General features: G+C 35.5%; 1 protein-coding gene across 2 annotated transcripts in view; it reads left to right on the forward strand.

Annotated features, from left to right (window-relative positions):
* DOK6 (docking protein 6) overlaps nt 1-21,139 on the forward strand; it is a 205,984-nt gene that overhangs the window by 73,942 nt on the left and 110,903 nt on the right. The window lies entirely within an intron of this gene.

Raw genomic sequence — 21,139 nt, forward strand, 5'->3', positions numbered from 1 at the left:
AGCTTGAACATGGCAAAGTTCAATATATTGATAGGATGAATGTGAAAAGAGACTGCCAAAAATGAAGAAACAAAAGAAAACAATCTGGACATCAGAACTGTGGAAACCGCCAAAAAGACAAGTGAAAAAAAAAGAAAAGAAAAGAAGCCAAATCAAGAAATGCAAATAGCTCAGTAAAAAATTTAATAAAGAGTTTCAGAGAATACTAGAAGATACTGTAAAGACATCAAAGATGAAAACAGGTATAAGAAAACCAAGGAAAGGTGACACAAAAGATCTCTGAACTCAGAAGGAGATTCTAACCTTGAATTAGTATGTTGAAGGCCACCAGACAGTAACTATTATGTACTGTAAGGCATTGGTAATATGAGGCCACAACGAACGGAACAAACAGGCTTTATTGTTCAGCGCAACAGGCGCTGAGCTGGCACAATGATAAAACAAGAACCTGAACGGAGAACTGGTGAGGAGAACTCTGACAGCTCTTGAAAAAAAGCCGGCTGTCAGAAGGCGGCTCCAATAGCCGCGCTGCGGTTTTCCTGCTCTTTAGTCGGCTCGCGCCTTAACCAATCAGCAGCCGTCTGCTGTTGGCAAGGCTTGAACCGGCGTCGTAAGTCCGAGGACTCTACAGTAACTGATTCAAAGATTTTAAAAAATGGAAGAAATATACAGAAATAATCTAATATCTTTAGAATATATATGCATTCTTTAGATATATATAAATATTATCTATAATATATATATAATATCTTTAGAATATATATTATTGGTCAAGTGTGATTGGACACACAAGGAATTGGTCTTGGTGCATATGCTCTCAGTGTACATAAAAGAAAAGATACCTTCATCAAGGAAGATATTCCATATTTATAAGAATCTATAGTAGTAGATGAAATTAGGTAATCACTGATCATTACCAAGTCAGAAGACTACAGAATGATAGAATATTGATAGAATACCAGGCATTGTACTCATGGGAAACCTATATAAAAACCAGGAAGCTACAATGGACAGAACATGAAGAAAAATACTAGCTCCAGATTGGCAAAGGAGTGAGACAAGGTTGTATACTCTCCCCTTATTTATTCAATCTATATGCTAAATATATATTAAGGGAAGATGGATGTGGTTTTAAAATTGGAGAAAGATACATCAATTGCATATAACCTGAATTATGCTGATAATGCTACTCTGATAGATGAAAATGCAACGAATCTGCAACTCTAGTAATGAAAAGAAAGAACCACAGTGAGAAACTAAGAATAAATATAAAGAAGACAAAGCTAATGATAACAGGTACCACAATCAGCTTTAGAACTGGCAATGAAGAAAATGATAAATAGCTTCTGTCTCTTAGGATCAATCATCAACATTAAAAGAACAAAAAGGAACCATCAACAAAAAGGAACAAAAAGTCAAGTAATTTGCCACAGACTAGCACTTGACTGAGCAGCCTTGAAGACCTTGGAAAAGATTTTCAAATGCCATACTGTGTATATCCTACAAAGATCAGAATCATGCAGGATTACTATACGGAAGTCAAACAAATGTGATTAATATGGAACATTAAGTAAAAAAAATTACAAGACATTAGATGAAAAAATGTGAATGACTTTGGTCATTTTTCCAACAGAGACTTAAAGTATCTTCTAATTTCATCCCTCCATTTCTGGGCCAAAATAAAGTAATGAAGATAAGCTTTATATCACTTTGGCAATAGCTGGCTGATGCTGTAAAGACATTGTAAGTTACTAGTGCAGAAATATCTTTATTCCTTTTTTTTCTCCTTCAGAATGAGTAATTGCTAACATTTTGAGGGCAGAGTGAGAGAAAACTGTAATTTGGGTTATTTTAAGTTCTCTGCCACCTATTAAGTCTTTGGCTATTTTTTTTAAGTTTTATGAACATGGATTTCTCTGTGCTTATTCTTCTGAACTTCAGAGTGTATAGCATAATTTCATTCCACAACATGGTTTATTGTGAGTGATTGCATAAAATCATAATGCTGTAGAGTTATAAGGGACCACTGACCTTTTCTTCCCCCAGTTTAGAGTATATCAACCTTGTATGTCTGTCTCTTGTTTGTAGCTGGAGAGAACTGAAAACCCAAAAGATGGCTTCAGGTTCCTCTTCTTAATACTTATTTTAAGGAACTAGTATGTAATGTCTCAATTTAGGAAATAATGTACTGATAGGGAGAATTAGCTCATCAGAAATCGTTGACTTATAATCATTCATTTAGTGATTGTTCAACGTTACAATGGCACTGAAAAAGTGACTTATGACCAGTTCTCACACTTACATCTGTTGCAGTATCTCCATAGTCACATGATCAGAATTTGGACACTTGGCAAACAGCTTGTATTTACAAAGTTTGTAACAACTTGGGATCCTGGGATTGTCATTTGCAATTTATCTAGGGAGCTTCGGACAAGGAAAGGCGAGGCAGATTAACTTAATACTTCATGATTCACTTAACAACCATAGCAAGAAAGGTTGTAAAATGGGATGTGACTCACTTAACAGCTGCCTTGCTTAGCAGCAATAATTTTGGGACCAGTTGTGGTCATAAGTCAAGGACTACCTGTGCTGAATGCTGTGAGTTGTTCAAAATTTGTCCTGTTGCTCATTCTGTTCTGAATGGGACAGATAAAAGGTATTCTAGTATAAAGGGAATATAATTAGAGGGAACGGTTGGCTCGAAGGATTAGTCATGGAATATTGAACACTTAAATTTAGACTGCGGAAAATCTTCCAGAACACAATTTTGTATTGAATAAAAATGTATTCATTTTTCATGCCAATTTGGTGCTTCTACCATGCTTCCTCTGGTGTTAATAGTCAACCTTGATGCTATTTGTTGTATACCTGAATCTTTATTGTAGGGTCCCTAAACCTAATGCATACATGCAGAAGCATAATGACTACTTATGTCTATCAGGGAAGAGTGATTTAATTAGTTGTGATTCTCTCTGCTTTCTAAGCTATGTACTTCACATCCATGTCTACACTTTGAAAATTGGCATGGAAAGCTAACTAGAGCTCTGCAACAGTTTGGGTTCAGTCTCCATAGAGTGCTTTGGAGCATACAGGAGCACAAAAGCGATACCTATTTGTAGTATCTTTGTAGGCTCCTTTAAGATGATGCAGAGCACAGTGGTATTTGCAAGTTCTATGTGCTCCAAAGCAGGGCACAGTCCATACAGTGAGTTTTATATACCAGTTTTCCAGTTCAGTTTAACTGGTTACTATAGCAGATTTTTTTTCTTAGATTTTTTTTGGAACACTGAAACTTTTTCTATTCTCTGGTGTAAGAAACTGTATTTTAATGAGTTCTTGCATGGCTACTGCCATATGGAACCATTTATACTTTACTGCATGGGGTAACTAAAATGTGTGAGCTTTCATTTTATTGCCTATACTCAGATTCTCTGCTGATGGACTTGATGAACCACATTAAGGTAGATTTATCAAATATTTTGAAAAAAAAAAAACAATTTTAAAGTGATTTTTAAAGCTTCAGCCATAGACATACATTTATGTTGTGCAACCAGATTTGCTTTTATTTATTGATGCTCTTACATAAGTGGGTTGTCAGCTTGGCAGTGCTTTTCCTATAGGATTGTTGAATGTAAAATGAAGATTAAGTAGCATGCTATTTAAAATAGATAATGAACAATTAGTGTCTTAGAACATAAGCTCACATACTGGAGGTAATCCTTGACTTACAACCAATCACTTAATGACAGTTCGGAATTAAAACAGCTTCAAAAAAGATGGCCTGTAAAGAATTTCCAGACATCATAAAATGTTGTGCCATCGCCGAGGGTCACATGACTACATATCAGTTGCTTGGCAGCCAGGTCACATTTACACTAGTTGCTGTGTTCCATGGTCAGGTAACTACAATTTGAAATTTGAAAGATTTTTGCCACTTTCTGAGGCTTTTTGCCAGTTTCTAACAAAAAACATCTGTTTGAATGAATGGATTTGGACAACTGCTTTTGTTTGAATTCTACCCATTGTCGATCTGATAGTCTTCTGCCCTGACTATGGGCTACCATTAGATTATTCCAGAGAATGTAATCTGTGCAATTTTAGTATTCATGAAAGTGACTATTTGAGAATATCTATAATTTCATATCAAGATAGTATAATTGTCTCGATTATATTTGGCCATAAACCCAAAGCTAACTATATCTTGGGTATTATTTTCAGCAACAGCCTGTGCTAGTGAAGGGGTTACTTTTATCATGGACTTGTCATACATGTGTTATGGACAGATTACACTCTGGTTTATATTGGACTGACTGTTCTGTGTCAAGTAGTGTGCAGTTAAAATGGGCTATCTTAGAAACCTGGAGGATTTCTTGAAAATGCATAGGGAGGTTCCTAACTGTTCTGCCAACAATATTTAAGGAACTCGGGCTGAATTATAGAATATGAACAATTGTAATAGAATCTATTTATCAGAAGAATTATATTAAACTAGAGTATACTTGGTGATGAGAGGAATAAAGTTACAACTTATTGCCATATCAACCACGATAGACGGCAGTTGAGGATGTGATTGTTTTTGCTATTAAGTGCTGTAGTCAGACATTTGGTCTAACAAATTGTTCCATTCTTTGCTGATAAAATTACTGAGATTTAGTTTAGTTTCAAATATCTCCCAGAATTGCTCAGCATAAAAATCCCTTGTATTATCTGAAATTTGGCAAGCTTTATTTCTTCATAAGGAACAAGTCTGCCTGCAAATTTCATCTACTTACCTCAAATGTTCGCACACAAATTCAGTATTTATAGGCCTTTTTCTTTCAAAACATAAATAAATAAAACACATGTAAAATAACATTTACTCTGTCAAGTTATATAAAACTTAAATACAATTGATTTGCTAATTTTCTTTAATAGTTTGAAACAATTAAAAAGCTTTTTAAAACTTATTTTGGATTGCACTTTAAGTCTTAATTTGGGTCCTTGAACTTATAGCAATCCCTTTTTTAAAAAATTGATAAATCAATTGTACAAAATGAAATGCAGAAAAGTTTCTGTTTTATTTCCAAAAATTATAATATTTTGAAAAATAAAAGTTAAATGTATTTTTTTTTTCTTGAAGCAAAAATGAATCTGAATTTCTGCTACACCATTTTACAACTCAGGATTCTGCAAAGTTCCTTCTAACTGATTTTCCTCCTGTCTAGTTTTTTTATGGTTCAACTTTTGCAATATTAGGTAGTTTTGGGAAATAAGATAGTGTGGATAATCTGCATTTAGTTGCTAGGCAGATGACCTTGCTTTTCCACACATGATTCATGCTCATCATTGCTGTGTGGCCCAGGACAACTTGATGCTGTATTTCTGGACTGTTCACTGGTTTGATCAATCTGCAATCCTATGACAGTAAATTCTTGCATGCATTCAACTTCTTCATTGTTGATTATGATTTTGATATTTCCATTCCTAATAGTGATTGTGAGCTTGATCTCACTTTCTTCTGTAATGCTTTTGATCAGATATCTCGGGCCCTTGGTTTCTGGGAGGAAAGTTGTGTCATCAGCATATTGAAGAATTGTTGATGTTCCTTCCTTCCTCTAGTCTTTACTCCAATTTTTGATTCTTCACATTTCAGCTTTTCCATGATCACTTCAGCATTCAGGTTGAATAAGAAAGGAGTAGGAACAAAAGTTTGCTGCATTCCTCTCTCAGTGTCTCCTATGGTGTTTGGAAGTGACTTCCTGATTTTTGTACAGTGACTGCACAGCTTGACCAGATGTGTTGGCACCCTCTCTGGTCTTCTAAGGCTTTTTTGTAGTCAGTAAAGCAGATGTAGATGTTCTTTTGTTCTTTTTGAGATTTTTGCCTATGATCCAGTGTAGATTTGCAATATGGTCATGAGTGCCACCAGCCTGCTTAAACATCTGGTACTTACTAAATTAAGAAAATGCATGGTGACATTTAACACATGCAATCGCTGGTAGAAGACAGTGGGCTATATGTGCATTGTTGCGAGGAATGGCTATTGTTGAAAAAAAAAGCAAAAATGGCTGTGCAAAGGGACATGCTTCTGTCCATTTTGTTATACAAAAATTAGAGCTGCATATGAAAGGGGATGCAAAACAGCTGAATGCCTTGCAAATGGCCCCACAAACTTGTGTGGTCTAAAAGAGATAAGGTCAAAAATGAACAGATGATAAATAAATATGGTTTGAGTTCTGTATAGAAATTAGTATTAGTACAAAAGAAATACTTGAAGGTAGCTTGAGTAGATTGAATGAAGGTCACATTTGTGCATGTGTGCATTCTCCCACCCTCCCCCTCCCCCTCCCTCCCTCCCCCTCTCTCTCTTAATGAATGCAAGGAAAGACCAAGAAAGTTATGATTAGATGTAGTTATAGATCCTCAAATCCTGATGAAAAAGACAGAGGTGGCATTTTAAAGAAAAAAGGATGAGATAAGGATAAGTGTAGGGGAATGGTAGAAGAGACCTGACTCTGTGGTCTGTTCCCCAAATCCCCGAAGCTTCAACCAAAAACTGTACTATTGACCTCACCCCATTCCTAAAAGGTCTGTAAGGGGCGTGCATAAGAGCACAAGCATGCCTACCATTCCTGTCCTATTGTTTCCTTTCGTTATATCCAATTAATATAGTTATTACATACTCATGCTTATATATATGCTTATATATTGTATAGTTATTTCATGCTTATGCTTATATATACTGTGTGACAAAATAAATAAATAAAATAAATAAATAAGTATCTTCTCCAAGAATAAGGAGCTATGAAAGAATAGTGAATGGCATAAACCAGATTTAGTCAAATTCCTTTTTCTTCTCTCTTAAACACCTGCCCCCAAATCGTTCTGCTTGCTACAACTTTACTATTTTCTGTGCTTTGAATAATGATGCTTACCCCAAAAGGCATTAGCATGATAGTTATTTATGTGTGCAATTTTGGTGCTGGGAATGAAAAATGAGCAATAAGTAAATACACTTTGCTTTTCTTCTGTTCCAGATTTCGTTACCGGTTATTTAATTTTATTTCTTGAGCCCCTTCACTCTTGTTCCTGTTGTTGTTCTTTCATTTGTGGAAAACTACACTTTCCATTAAACAATTATATATTAGACAATGAAGCAGTTGTACCCAAAGAATCTTTGTGTGTTCTATATTTCTATAGTCTATATTTTTTTAAAAAATCAACCATAAATAAAATGTGCCCTGCCAAAATGCCAATTGAAACTTTCCTGTCAGTAAATATTTTACTCTTATGTCTTTACCTGTAAAATACCTGGAAAATTATCTTAGTAATTTATAATTATCTTATGAGCATAAATAAATAGAATTCACCCTGCAAGTTAAAACTTTCCTGTCAGTAATTAAGGTATAATTATTTTGTACCTTGAAGACATACAATGAAGAATGTTTTACTTCAACACCCTAAAGTGTTATTAATAAAGTTATTAATTCAAATCTCTAGAAGAGAGATTTGAATTAATGTGTGTATATGTATGCGCTCACAAACAAATTGGAAACAGAGATCTGGATATGAATTAAGGATTCATTGTATTACTAGGAGCTTTATAAAACACTCTGTCTTTCTTCCCATCTTGACATTCTAAATAGTTGAAGACTGTATGACACCAAGAATGTTATGACACTAAGAGTGTTATCATTGGCACAATAACATTGGCACAAATAAGGTTAGCTGTGAAAAGCATTCTAATATCAGCTTTTGCTAATATAAAAATAGTTTTATTGCTCTCAGGGCTCATTTTAAACTTGTAGCACTCTCAATTAGAGCAGTAAAAATGATTGAATTTGTCCTTCAGTGGCTTAGAACAGGTGGTGGTGATTATTATTCTATTCAGAATCTCTGCTTAAACCAAAGATACTCTGTTACATGATTTGGATAATGTAATATTTATTTTGACAATTCCCTTTTCCCTTAACATGCAATACTTGAGAGTTAAATAGAGTTTCTGTCTTTCAGCATAAATATTATGTTTTATGTTGTATGTGAAGGTCAGAATCTTCAATTCTAAAAACTCAAACACATTTTAGTAATTACGTGTTCTCATAGCATGACACACTCTTTCATTGTGGTAAACAACATTTATCTTGTCAAGTAACAGGTGCCCAATAGCATGCAAATGTATTAAGCGTCTGTAATAGAAAATGCTATTTCAGTAGAATGTAAGTGACATTGCTGAGAGGAAAATATGGCATTATACTTGCAGAGGGATTACTCAAAACTCAATAAATAGTGTATGTAGCAGAGAACATTGATTTTTATTCCTTGATATATGCTGTTTACTGAACAGAAAGATTCATTTCCAGACAGCAGATGTCAAATAAGCAAACCAAATACAAAAGCTAAACATTTATACAGAGATCTTTCTTTTCCAGTCTTAGAAATGTAAAAACCATAATCTTCTCCCCACCTCTTTCTCATTGGGCCTAGGCTCTCCTTTACCTCTTGTGATGTTTTGCAACAGAGTAAGAGTGATAACTGATAATTTTGGGCTTGCAAACTTGATATGATTGCCAAAATCCAGCTATCATGGAATTTCAAGAATGAGATATTCTACTCCAAACTGTGTTCATAAATCTCTTCATAAGGAAAACAGGAAATAGTCCTATGTAGGTTGTTGTTGTTACTATTATTATTGGAAACGATAAGTAAGTCTAACTGTGGCTTATGTTTAGCATGTCTAGAGAGATAAATAATAGTTTCAGAGATTGATTTTTGGAATTTCCTTCTCTAATTATAGCTGTATGTCAAGCTTTGATAATTCAGCTTCCTTGTATGGAAGGAAATTGCTTCCTAAATGTTTGCTTGCTGTGTATGTCCTTTTCTCTCTTATGTTCCCTATCAGTTACCTGTTGTTTTAAAGGATCTGGGGCTTAACTAACAAGATTTGTAATTTAGTGCTGCTGCTAATATTAAATTGCAAGATGGTATCCAGCATGCAGCTGCTGCTGTATCTAACTCTTCTTTATTTATTTTTTTATCCTTTTGTTATTTCTGTTCATTTTTACCAGTTATTGCACTACTGCTTTACTGTTTTACACATCACTCCCCATTTCATCTTTTTATTTTTTTAGGTTATTTTCATATTGCAAATGCATAGCTTGCATGGACCTGGAGCATAGCTTGTATTACACAGCATGGAGATCTTTTATTTTGAATCTGAAACGAATTATTGTTCTGTGGAAATTCTGCTAAATCATTTCAGATCTACAGAACAGGGAAAATAAAGCTCAAAATGTTTTGTTCCAGCTTTTGACTAGGCAGAAAAAATCCAGAGGGATCCTAGAGTGATTTTGTGGCACACATACAGGTAGCCCTCGAGTTACAATAGTTCATTTAGTGACCTTCCAAAGTTACATTGGCACTAAATAAAGTGACTTGTGACCATTTTTCACAGTTACAACCTTTGCAGCATCCCCGTGATCATATGATCAAAATTAAAATGCTTGGCAACTAGTTCTTATTTATGACTGCTGCTGTGTCCCAAGATCATGTGATCCCCTTTTGCGACCTTCTGACAAGCAAAGTTAATGGAGAAGGCAGTTTTGCTTAACAACCAGGTTATTAACTTTATCAACTGCGGTGATTCACTTAAGAACTGTGGCAAGAAATAAAATGTCATAAAATGGAGCAAAACTCACTTAACAAATTCTCAATTGGGCTCAATTATGGTTGTAAGTCGAGGACTATCTGCAGAACAGAACTGGGGTATGCGTGGCCTCCTATTTCTCTTCTGCTGTATGGCTAACATAGTCCCTGATCTACATTCATCTTTCCTTTGCTATCTTACTTCTGCTGCTGCTCCTTTCACCAAGCTCACTCCTCATCCTTGGTTTTTTTTCCTCCTGGTTCCTTTCCTGCAAACCACTTCTTGGAACAATGACATTTTTGTTTTTATCTTTTACAAAATAGCATTGCTTGTTTCATACAAGCATCTTTTGGTTTGGACTACGATGTCTCCCGATAGCTGTTTCATTCATGAAACGGCTTGTGCCTAGAATATTTTGAGTATCCCTGATACATTAGTATTACCGGCGATGGGGTGAAAGAATAAACTTCACTCTAATGAGCTAAATGTCTTTGATTTCTGCAAAGTCAGGCAAGGAATTAAAAAAATGACAATATTTTCCCAAGGAAAGTGTCATATATGAAATCAAGGATAAAACTGGATAAATTCAGTTACTTCTAACTCTGGCCAAATATGATTTGCTAGAATTAGTGCTAGAATTAGAGTCAGATGAACAATTTCCTATATGGGTGGTTGCTTCTTCTCTATTAAAGGAATTAATATTTGGAAGATGTTGCTTCTATTCTCCAATCTTTTCATTTCGGGTGTAGTTGAAATAGATTTCAAATTCCTTTCCAAAGAATTCTTTGTAAAACTAATTTCTCCTAAGTAAGAAATAAGACAAATTGATACAAAGGGAAGATTTATCTATGTATTTTAACAATACAAAGTGTAATTTCCATTTTTAATTATTACTTGGCATACTAAAAATGACTTTGAAGCCCTCAAGCTTATGGTTTTTAATAAAAGCTCAGGATTGTGACCTTCAAGTTACTTGGCAAATTGGCATATTGGATAGTTAAACACAGATTAATTACCAGGCAGTCCAAGACCTAAAAGAAACAGCAAAATGGTATTGTCAGCTTCAAGCTTATCAGATTTTTCTTTCTGATTTTCTCCAGTAGATTTAATAGAGGACATTGGTTATTTAGAACAGTAATATTTCTTCCTGCCTTTGCTTCCAACTATTTTTTCACCATTTCTATCACATCAATTTGGCTACAATTCAGTTGGGAGAAATAAGATTCTTCTAACATTTAATCGTTCCACAGTCCCATGTGGATGTGGACTATGTAAAATAAAAACTTTTTAACCCTGTTTCAGATGTTTCTCACAGAGGCGTTTGTAATGAGAAAATAAATATGTTGGTTATATTAAATGAGATACTGTAGCTCTAGCTATGGATATTATGTGGGAATATAGTACCATTTGATAATATTCTGTGGGCTCCTGTCTTGCATGAAACTTTGATAAAAAGTCATTAAATGACTGTAGCAGGCAGGCTGTTTATTTCAACAGGATGTGCATTTGGAAGCCCACACTACAGTGTGAAGTCTTAAATACATTGTTTTTAGTTACTGATGTAAGTGAATCATTTGCTGTTGTTCCAGAAACCATGCTGAACACTAGAAGCTTAAATCAACAAATATTTATTTCAATTTATACTCTGAAATGGATAGCTGTAAGAAACCGTTGAATAGCCCAAACAACGCATTAAGGAGTTGAAAAAGTTGTTGGTATTGTGTTGGAGTATCAAAAATAGGATTAGGCCTAAGTGCTTTTTTTAATCTTTAACATTTGTCAGTGGAATTATATGTCTCCTACAAAAACTGATTAATATACCAGGAACTGATTAGTATACCAGGAACTGATTAGTACACCAGGAACTGATTAGTGTACCAGGAACAGCATTATAGTGAGAAAAAGAAAATCCAGTGGGCTTAGATATAAAAATCTCTTATTATACCTGATACTATTTTGTATTGATTTGTAAATGTACCTCATTAATTTTTTACTACTTGTATAGTGGCAGTATTAAATGTATGCAAACTGTATGTGAATGCAACCAATGGGTTACTAGTGTATTTTTTAAAAAAAACTATTGGTTATTTTGGAAAGTCAGATGTAATAAAATTAAAATTAACAAATATAAAAATAATACCATATTTTTTGGAGTATAAGATGCACCTTTTTATCACCTAAAAGGGGGTGAAAATTTGGGTGCGTCTAATACACTGATTGTAGCCCTGCCCACCCACTGGCCCCCACCCTTTGGCCTCTGCCTCCCAGCAATTTACCTCCTTGCAGCAAGCAGCAAGAAGAAACAGCCCGATTCAGCTTCACCACAGCCTAATTAGCACAAATTGATTGTCCCTGACTCTTAGCTGTTTCAGGCTGCAGGGATTGCCATTACCTATTGCTGCACGGACCTCTGCTGCTTGCTGCAAGGAGGTAAATTGCTGGGAGCAGATATTTTTTTCTTGTGCTAATCAAGCTATGCTGAAAACGAAAATGAAAATAAAGCAGGCTGTCTTCTGTTTGCTGCAACAAGGCAAAATTGCTGAGAGGCAGAGGCAGATTTCTTTTTCTTGTTTTCCTCACCAAAAAAGGTAGGTGTGTCTTATAGTCTGGTACGTCTTATATTCTGAAAAATACGGTATTTTAAATTCACTTTCAGTTCCAAATACAAATGATAGCTAGAATAGAGTGGAGTGGAGAGGAGAGGAGAGGAGAGGAGAGGAGAGAGGAGTTCAGTGGTTCTCAACCAGTGGTCTGTATATCTCTGGGGGCTGTAATGTCATCACAGGGCAATGTTATGATTTAAATCTTGAGTTAAGTCTTGGTCTTTAAGTCTTTAAGATTTTGGTTACCACCTTTAAAGCGCTCCATGGCTTAGGGCCCGGGTACTTACGGGACCGCCTGCTGTTACCTCATGCCTCCCATCGACCCGTACGCTCACACAGAGAGGGTCTTCTCAGGGTGCCGTCCGCCAAACAATGTCGGCTGGCGGCCCCCAGGGGTAGGGCCTTCTCTGTGGGAGCTCCTACGCTTTGGAACGAACTTCCCCCTGGTTTACGCCAAGTGCCTGATCTTCGGACTTTTCGCCGTGAGCTGAAAACGCATTTATTTATCCAAGCGGGACTGGATTAAAAGTTTTATTTAATTTTAACTGGGGTTAATTATTAATTTTTAGGTAATGGTGTTTTATCATTTTAACTGTAATTTTAAATTCTGGCCTATTTAAATAAGTTTTTTAATTAGTTTTTTATTGTGTATGATTTCTGTATTTTATCTGGCTGTAAACCGCCCTGAGTCCTTCGGGAGATAGGGCGGTATAAAAATTTGATTAAATTAATTAATTAATTAATTAATTAATTAATTAATTAATTAATTGGTGGTCTGTGGCCATGGTCCATAGCCACAAAAGGTATTTAAAGGTGGTTTGTGGTGAAGAAAAGGTTGAGAACTACTGGTATACTTTATTTGGCTAAATGTGATTAGACACACAGGAATTTTGTCTCCATTGCAGAAGCTTTCAGAGTATATGCAAAGCAACAGGATAATGTTGTTGATGATCATCATCATCATCATCCCAATAAGAGGGGGGGGGATAATAAGGATAAATATTACAGCCATTCTACATGAGCAAAATATATATAGATATTAGACAGCACTGTGAGAATTACGTTTTCAGCAGAAAGGAAGGAATAAACTGTCCCTGTGTCTAGTTGTTTTGGCATGCAATGCCCTATAGTTGAAAGAGGAGAAGTTGAAGCAATAGTAAAAGTTGAAAAACTACTAAAAGACCATTATTCTATGACTATTTTATTATTCATCAATTCAATATGTTTATATATCTCATTTTGTGTGTGTGTGTGTGTGTGTGTGTGTGTGTGTGTGTGTGTGTGTGTGTGTGTGTAGTTAATATTATACAGTAATACTTCAGTATTTGTCCTTAATTTGTTCTGGGAGGAGCAAATATTAAAAAGGATGAGTATCAAATAGGCCATGTTACTTACCACATGACTCTTTGTTTCAGCCAGGACGGGCTTCCTATCTGTCCCTTTTTCTATGTCAGTGATCTTCCCAGCATGGCCGACTTCCTGTCCTGCCATCTGTAGTTGTCGGCTGCTTCCTTTTGCAGTAACCTTCCCAGCCTGGTTGTCCACCCTCTGCAGCTGTCTTCCATTTCCTTTTGCTGTACATGTAGTTCCAAAACAATGATGAGTACTGGGACAACATTTTCATGTCAAAATGCATCAAGGACCAAATTTGATGAGTTTTGAAGCAGTCGAGAACCAAGCTACAGTACCTATATATGTACTTATATAGCAAGGCATGAATCTAATTAAATTCAGTGTGACCACTCAAAGTGGGTCACACTGAACTTAATTAGATTCATACCCCAATATATAAGTATAACATTAAAGCTTAATTTCTTTTTTTAAGGAAGTTGTACAATGAAAGTTGAAACACACTATTTTGTGCAAGGTGTCACCCATTATGATTTCTCAGTAATGAGTTCATTTGTTATACAGAAGTTTGTAGAGTAAAATTCTGTATTCTGCACATAGAATACTTCTTCGTGCTACCTCAGTGATTATTCTTCACATTGATTTATAATATTGAGTGTAAAATATCAAAGAACCTGGTAGTGCCTTTTCAGATCAACTCTGCATCTGGACTCTGTATCGGATAAGGGAGTTCATGAAAGATTATATCTTTTAATAACATTTGTTACTTTGAAAAAGATGCTACCAGACTATCAGAGACTGATGCCTTAGTTGTTCTCCTACAATATTGAGAATAGTGATAGTACTGCTCTATGAAATAGTCAATCATGATTTTATAAAGTTCATAGGAAGAAGCATAATATGCAGCCTTACCAGTCAATTGTTTACTTTATGACTGACTCACTTGCATTATTGGTTGTAATTTGCCACACAAAACACAATCTGGAGTACATCACTTACTGGTTATGAAGATGACAAGAGTCAGTAGTGACTCAGCAGGATATGAGAAACTTGCCTGCTATTTCTCTATGTGAGGAACTAAAAAAGAAAATAAAAATAATATTGCCTCATTTAGACTAGTAGACTAAAGTTTGTGATTTTTAAAGTATCCTCGGCTGCTTTAAGGAAATTAGCTTTGTGGTACAGCATACTAATTTTGTCAAAACTTTTTAATGGAAAAAATGATATCTTACATATTTGAGATATATATATTTAATAATACAATATTGGTTTTTCATTGCTGAAGTAAACCATACTGATACATTTATTGTAAATGGAATGTCTAATCATAGTTTTAGAAAGTCTTTCTAATTTCCTTTATTTAGTTTATTCATATACCTCCATACTCCATATGAAGTCATGAATATCTATATATCTCTTTATTCATTCTGGCAAGCTCTTATTTGCTTGTGTGTATCTGTAATATATCCCCAGTATATCAGTAAAACTATTCTAATTAAAACTATATGCAAGAAAATTACATTTACTTTATCAGTGTCTGAATTTTCTCTGTTATTGTGGGAAGTAAATGGAAGCATTATATGAAATGCATGTAAGAACTGTTTTATATTAGATTCATACCCCAATATATATAAGGTATACTTTAAACCAAAGGAAGGATCGTTTCTGTGCAATTTCATCTTGTAGTTTTATTTGATGTATGCTTATCCTTATGTAGCTTTTGCTGTATCTAAAAAATAATATAATGTATTCTTATAAAAGATGGACAAAATACAGATATGTAATAGTTGGTCAACCATGCCTTCTAATGATGAGCTTCATTCAGACCAAAACAAGTTGGAGAAAAGAGGGCTGTGGCAGGGGAGAGAAATCCCAAAACTGATGTACAATATAAATAAGAGGATAGGGAACATGAAGTGGGAAAAATAGTTTTGTGTGCTACACCAAATGCTTTAATTAAAACACATAAAGCAGATTATGTGCACACTGAAGTGAAGATTGGACAGTTGATTTTGTCTACTTTTCTATCTTGTTCTATAATCTATAATCTATAATCTATATAATCTATCTATAATCTGTTATTATAACACCATGTGCCACACCTCCCTGCCCTGTTTATTGTTCAGATTCAGAGAGGAATAAACAGAAGGATGTCTAAAACACCATCTTAGATAGATATCAAAATCTATCTTCTAATGAAGCAGTTCAGAGGATCTCACCTGCTTGCTTTACAGCAAATAGATATTGTGTTGGTCTGTTGAAAATCAAATCTAATAAATTAACGTAACCTAATAGTTCCTGTAGGGACGTGGTGGCTCAATGGCTAAGACACTGAGCTTGTCGATCGAAAGGTTGGCAGTTCAGAGGTTCCAATCCCTAGTGCCGCCTAACGGAGTGAGCTCCCATTACTTGTTCCAGCTTCTGCCAACCTAGCAGTCTGAAAGCTCGTAAAAAATACAAGTAGAAAAATAGGGACCACCTTTGGTGGGAAGGTAACAGTGTTCCATGAACTTTTGACGTTTAGTCATGCCAGCCACATGGAGGCGAAGACGTCTTCAGACAGCGCTGGCTCTTCGGCTTTGAAATGGAGATGAACACCACTCCCTAGAGTCGGGAACAACTAGCACATATGTGCAAGGGGAACCTTTACCTTTACCTTAATAGTTCCTGGATCAGTATGCATATATTTCAAAATACCTGTACAATAATTTGTTTATAGGTTTAACAGAACATAAAACAAACAGAAGGGAATCCTCTTGTGATAGAATTCCTAGACATAATTGTTAGGTATGGAATATTGACTGTCAGCTAGATAAATAGGGAAATATTTATCTAATTATAAAACAAACAGGGATACACACACACACACACACACACACACACACGAAGAGGCATCAAGTCACTGCATCACCAACTGAATGGGTTCCTGTAGAAGACTTTCTGTATAGCAAGAGTGACTGATGGGATACTTCATTCTGCCAGTTGAGCAACAGACCATTCACCAATACATAATTGGGATTAAAACATACAATCAATTAAAAACAACTCCTAGAAGTAGTCCTGTGGAACTGAGAGTTATAACTAGAAGTACTGTATAAAGAATCATAAAAAGAAACCTACTTTCCCATCCAAGAGTCAGTTAAAACAATCCAGTCTTCCTGATGATGAAACTTCCTAAAAGGATCCAAATGATGGCAATATTTCAGAGACCGGGGGAGCCCTGATGAGACGCATAGAGAGCACGGCCTACAACCTCTTTTTGATTGGTTGAGCACCAGTCAAAAGGCAATTGTGCAAATACCTAGGCACCATATTTTGAAAAGCACTCCTGGAATTGCTCTAGAAACCAATTGGCAAGCAAAATATCCATCATATTATCCATGTATTATAAGTCATGGCCAACTGTGATTCAAAGGGTTCTAACACAACTGAGCCTGCTTTGGAGAGCTGTTTGGATCTCAGCCTGAGGAAGCTTTGAGCATCCAGACACCTGAGGCTACCCTAAAAATCACCAGGTTCAGCTGCGTCCATTGTCAGAGGATGAAGAACTATAGCCTGAAAGACCACTCAGGTTCAGAGCATTCTGTGTATAATGGAGAACAGAGTAATGGCATTCAGCATATCTCTTTGTACACCAAGTTCATTTCCAGCCTTGATTGAGTGACTTAAGCTCTGTTTGATAGCCTGCCTCTCAATAGGAATAACTGCTCCATTTGTCAGAATATCTGCAATTTTTTGCCCTGAATTTCTGCCTGTGGGAACTCTGCTGCTTTGTGACAATTTCATTACAGCTCTCTGATCCTTGGACTATAATTCAGACAACCTTTTGGCTCACTTCTCTGGAATTTTGACTATCCTATAGTCTTAAACATTATCTGGTCCAGATAATGTTTCATCCAGAGCTCTCTGCAATTTCAGTTCAATCACTTTCTCTACAACCTCCCCCTCTCTGAAGGGGAGATTGGAGACCGATGAATAACTGTCCATATATGTGGAGCAAACCTTGGTTTCCTAAGAAGGTGCCTCTTGCAAAAATGGGTAATAGTTCCTGCTTGCCCGTTACAGTTCCTCTCCCAAAGATACATTGATTACTTTTCTGATGACGCTCCAATCACGTCTCTGGAGACGTTCATTAATCAGGTTAGTTGTGGGTCCATCCTACAGGAATATTGCAGAGGATCTTGTCCACTTCTTCAGAAGTTACAAGATCAAACTCATTTCATATAACACCGCAGTATGGATCTCAGTCATCTTCTGAGTGGATCTGAAAGAATTTTTCCTCCAAATTTTCACAGCAGCAATATGACCTCTGTTTCCAAACTCTGTCCATGGTGCTGTAGTTCATTTATACAGGATCACAATATAAGGGGAACCTATAGGATTGCAAATTGCAGACTGAAGATAGGGCCGCGGTGTGGCTCAGGCTGTAAGATAGCCTGTTATTAAAACACAGCTGCCTGCAATTACTGCAGGTTCTAGTCCCACCAGGCTCAAGGTTGACTCAGCCTTCCATCCTTTATAAGGTAGGTAAAATGAGGACCCAGATTGTTGGGGGGGCAATAAGTTGACTGTGTAAATATACAAATAGAATGAGACTATTGCCTTACACATTGTAAGCCGCCCTGAGTCTTCGGAGAAGGGCGGGATATAAATGTAAATAAATTTTAAAAAAAGATTGATCACAGTTTTGGCCTAGAAGTGTCGTGAAAAGAATACAGGGACAGTAAGGGTGTTGTGAACTGAGAAAGTTGGAGAAATTGTGCAACTAACAGTGGATCAGAAATAATACAATAACTAACTGTACCTGAATAGTTAATTGTGTTTCTGTTGGACAAGATGTCTTCGGTAAATATACATTAATTTGTAATGCATGATATCTTCCTGATCTTATTACTTATTTATTCCACTTAAACAAAGATTGCCTATTTGATTGTTTACAGGCTAAACTAAAAACAAAAATAGAACCCTGGAACAAACAACGAAAGCTTAAAACATTGGATTTGTTTATCAGCTGAAATAAATGCTAAAAGCCTACAATTTACTTTAGCTGCACGCCTAGCAAATACATTTTGCAAATACATTTAACTAAAGTTAGATTGTCCAGGTAGCATTGCTTTCAACAGATTTAATAATTTCAGTGCACACTGAATTGACAGTGATTTCTTTCATTGATATTGTATTTTACCTCCAAGCAGCTCAGGAAAACATAAATTGTTTATGCTTTTTATTTTAGCTTTATAGCCTCTGAAATAAATTAGTCTGAGAGTTAGCGAGTGGCCCAAAATCATCCTCTGACCTTTGTGGAACCATCATGCTTTAAATCTGAGTTCACACAGTCCTAAGTAATATTTAGTTCATGATAGTTTGCTAATTATGAGTTGTATGTGGTAGGCTCATTGTGCTCAGACTTTTACATTCACTGATAAAAACCAAAAGTCATTCAATTTAGTTCACAGTGTTTATCTCAACTATCATTTACCGTAAGTGATTGAATAATGAATTAGTTTGGAGATTCAGTCACAGGGATTTTGTCATTAACATTGAGAGTCAGTTAGGAAAGATATGCAGGTATTTAAAAACTTCAAGGGGGAATTTGAAATAGCTAAAGGTTGGCAAAGAAAAGTTTTAAGTTCATTCCTTCCTTCTTTCCTATTATATATCTTGTTGAGCACTTTCAAAATTTCATTTTCAGAAAAATAGCTATGGAGTTGAGGACAGAATTAGCCTTGGAGTTGAGGATGGAAATAATATTAGGGTTTTTTAAATCATTAAAAATATTATGACAAAAGGGCCTCCTGTTTTTATTATAATTTGATACAGTACTCTTATGCAAGCTTCTTGAAAAGAATTCATGCCTGTCATTGTCCATAGTTAAAGAAAGAAATGAGCAGCTTTCTTTTAACTAATAGTTGGATATATTATTGCTGCACAGAAGGATTTTTTAAGAAATTAGTTTTAAAAAATTTAAGTTCAGGGCAAAAGAAACTAGATAATTTATAAAAAGTAGCCTCTGTAAAAATATTGGAGGCCTAGTACAATATTGTACATTTTAAAGTATTGCCCTTGATCTCCTCTGTTTCAAATATTCAAATAAAAGGAGTAGGCGTAAATTAGATTAAAAAGAACAGACATTGAATACATTGATGAGCATTAACAATAGCGAGAGAAATTAACACAGAAGAAACAGATTCTAATACCTTGGAGATGCAGAACACAAAAGAGCCTCTTGTTACTCAAGGACCAGAAAGTGAAACCATTGTAAATTAGGTATTCATTAAAACACTAGATATCAAAGAACATGAAAAGCACTACCTCTGGGTATTTACTTTCTACTAGGTTTACTGGAAGTCTGCCACATTGTAACATTATTTCTAGAGATAATGTAGGATAAAGTTGCTGTTACAAGTAATTCAGTGCAGTCTCCTAGCTCAATTCCCATCTCATCTGAACATCTGTCTGTTCCTGAACACTCTTGCAGTCCCCACACTGAAATAATTTATGTTCTCTGAGGGGCTGGGATCAAGTTGGTTAGTGAATATGTCATTGAGACAATTAGCAGACTGATGTTAAACCAGTTGCAAATGCTAAAGAGGGGCTGGAGGAATATCAAAGAAAATCTTGTCAGTTTTACTTTAATACCTGACCCTAAAACATGGCTAAAACTGATATTCCAGTGCATAAAATTTATTTTTCTTATACAAGATATATTTTAAAAACACATTGGCTGCAATCTGGTACATGCTCAGCTCAGAATAAAACCTATTGATTTAATGCAGGGGTAATCAACTTTTTTATACCTACCGCCCACTTTTGTATCTCTGTTAGTAGTAAAATTTTCTAACCGCCCACCGGTTCCACAGTAATGCACCATATATCATCATCTGCACATGTCTCTTGTGCATCGTGGAATGGGGTTGGGGAGGGCGCCGGCTACCAGCTCTGCTTGTCTGTTACATCTGGGTGGTGTGGGGGGAGATGCGCAAGCTATTCTGGGGTGAGGCTGTTTTGTTTGCGGTCGCACTATAGTGCCATTTAGTTTCACTTATGTAACATGAACTAAACTTATGCGCAGGTGATACAAATAGTATATTTTCAGAAATTTAAATTGTCATGGAGAATTTTATAAAACCTAATGAAAATGTTTTTAAATAATGCTATGAAATTTTTTTAAAAAGTCAATTAAATTAAAAAAAGGAAAGTGCTTCAGTATCAGTCAAAACCCCTACCGCCCACCATGAAAGCTGGAACGCCCAATAGTGGGCGGAAGGGACCAGATTGACTATCACTAATTTAATGTATTCTACTTCTGAATAAGTGTGCCCAAGGTATGTTTATCAGTGAATCTGGTATATATACCCAAACCAATTTCGCACTAGTATAATACATGATCTTGAAAAATAATTTAGTACTAGAAATGTGCTAATTTTTTCTTGTCCAAACTATTCGGGTGTTTTTGAGATTAAGAATGAAATCGGAGACACTAAATACTCTAAAAACAATGAATGTTTCTCACTATTCTATTTCATACATGAAACAAACAAATGTTTATTTATAAATAAAATGA

The sequence above is a fragment of the Ahaetulla prasina genome, chromosome 3, assembly GCF_028640845.1.
Source record: "Ahaetulla prasina isolate Xishuangbanna chromosome 3, ASM2864084v1, whole genome shotgun sequence".
NCBI lineage: Eukaryota > Metazoa > Chordata > Lepidosauria > Squamata > Colubridae > Ahaetulla > Ahaetulla prasina.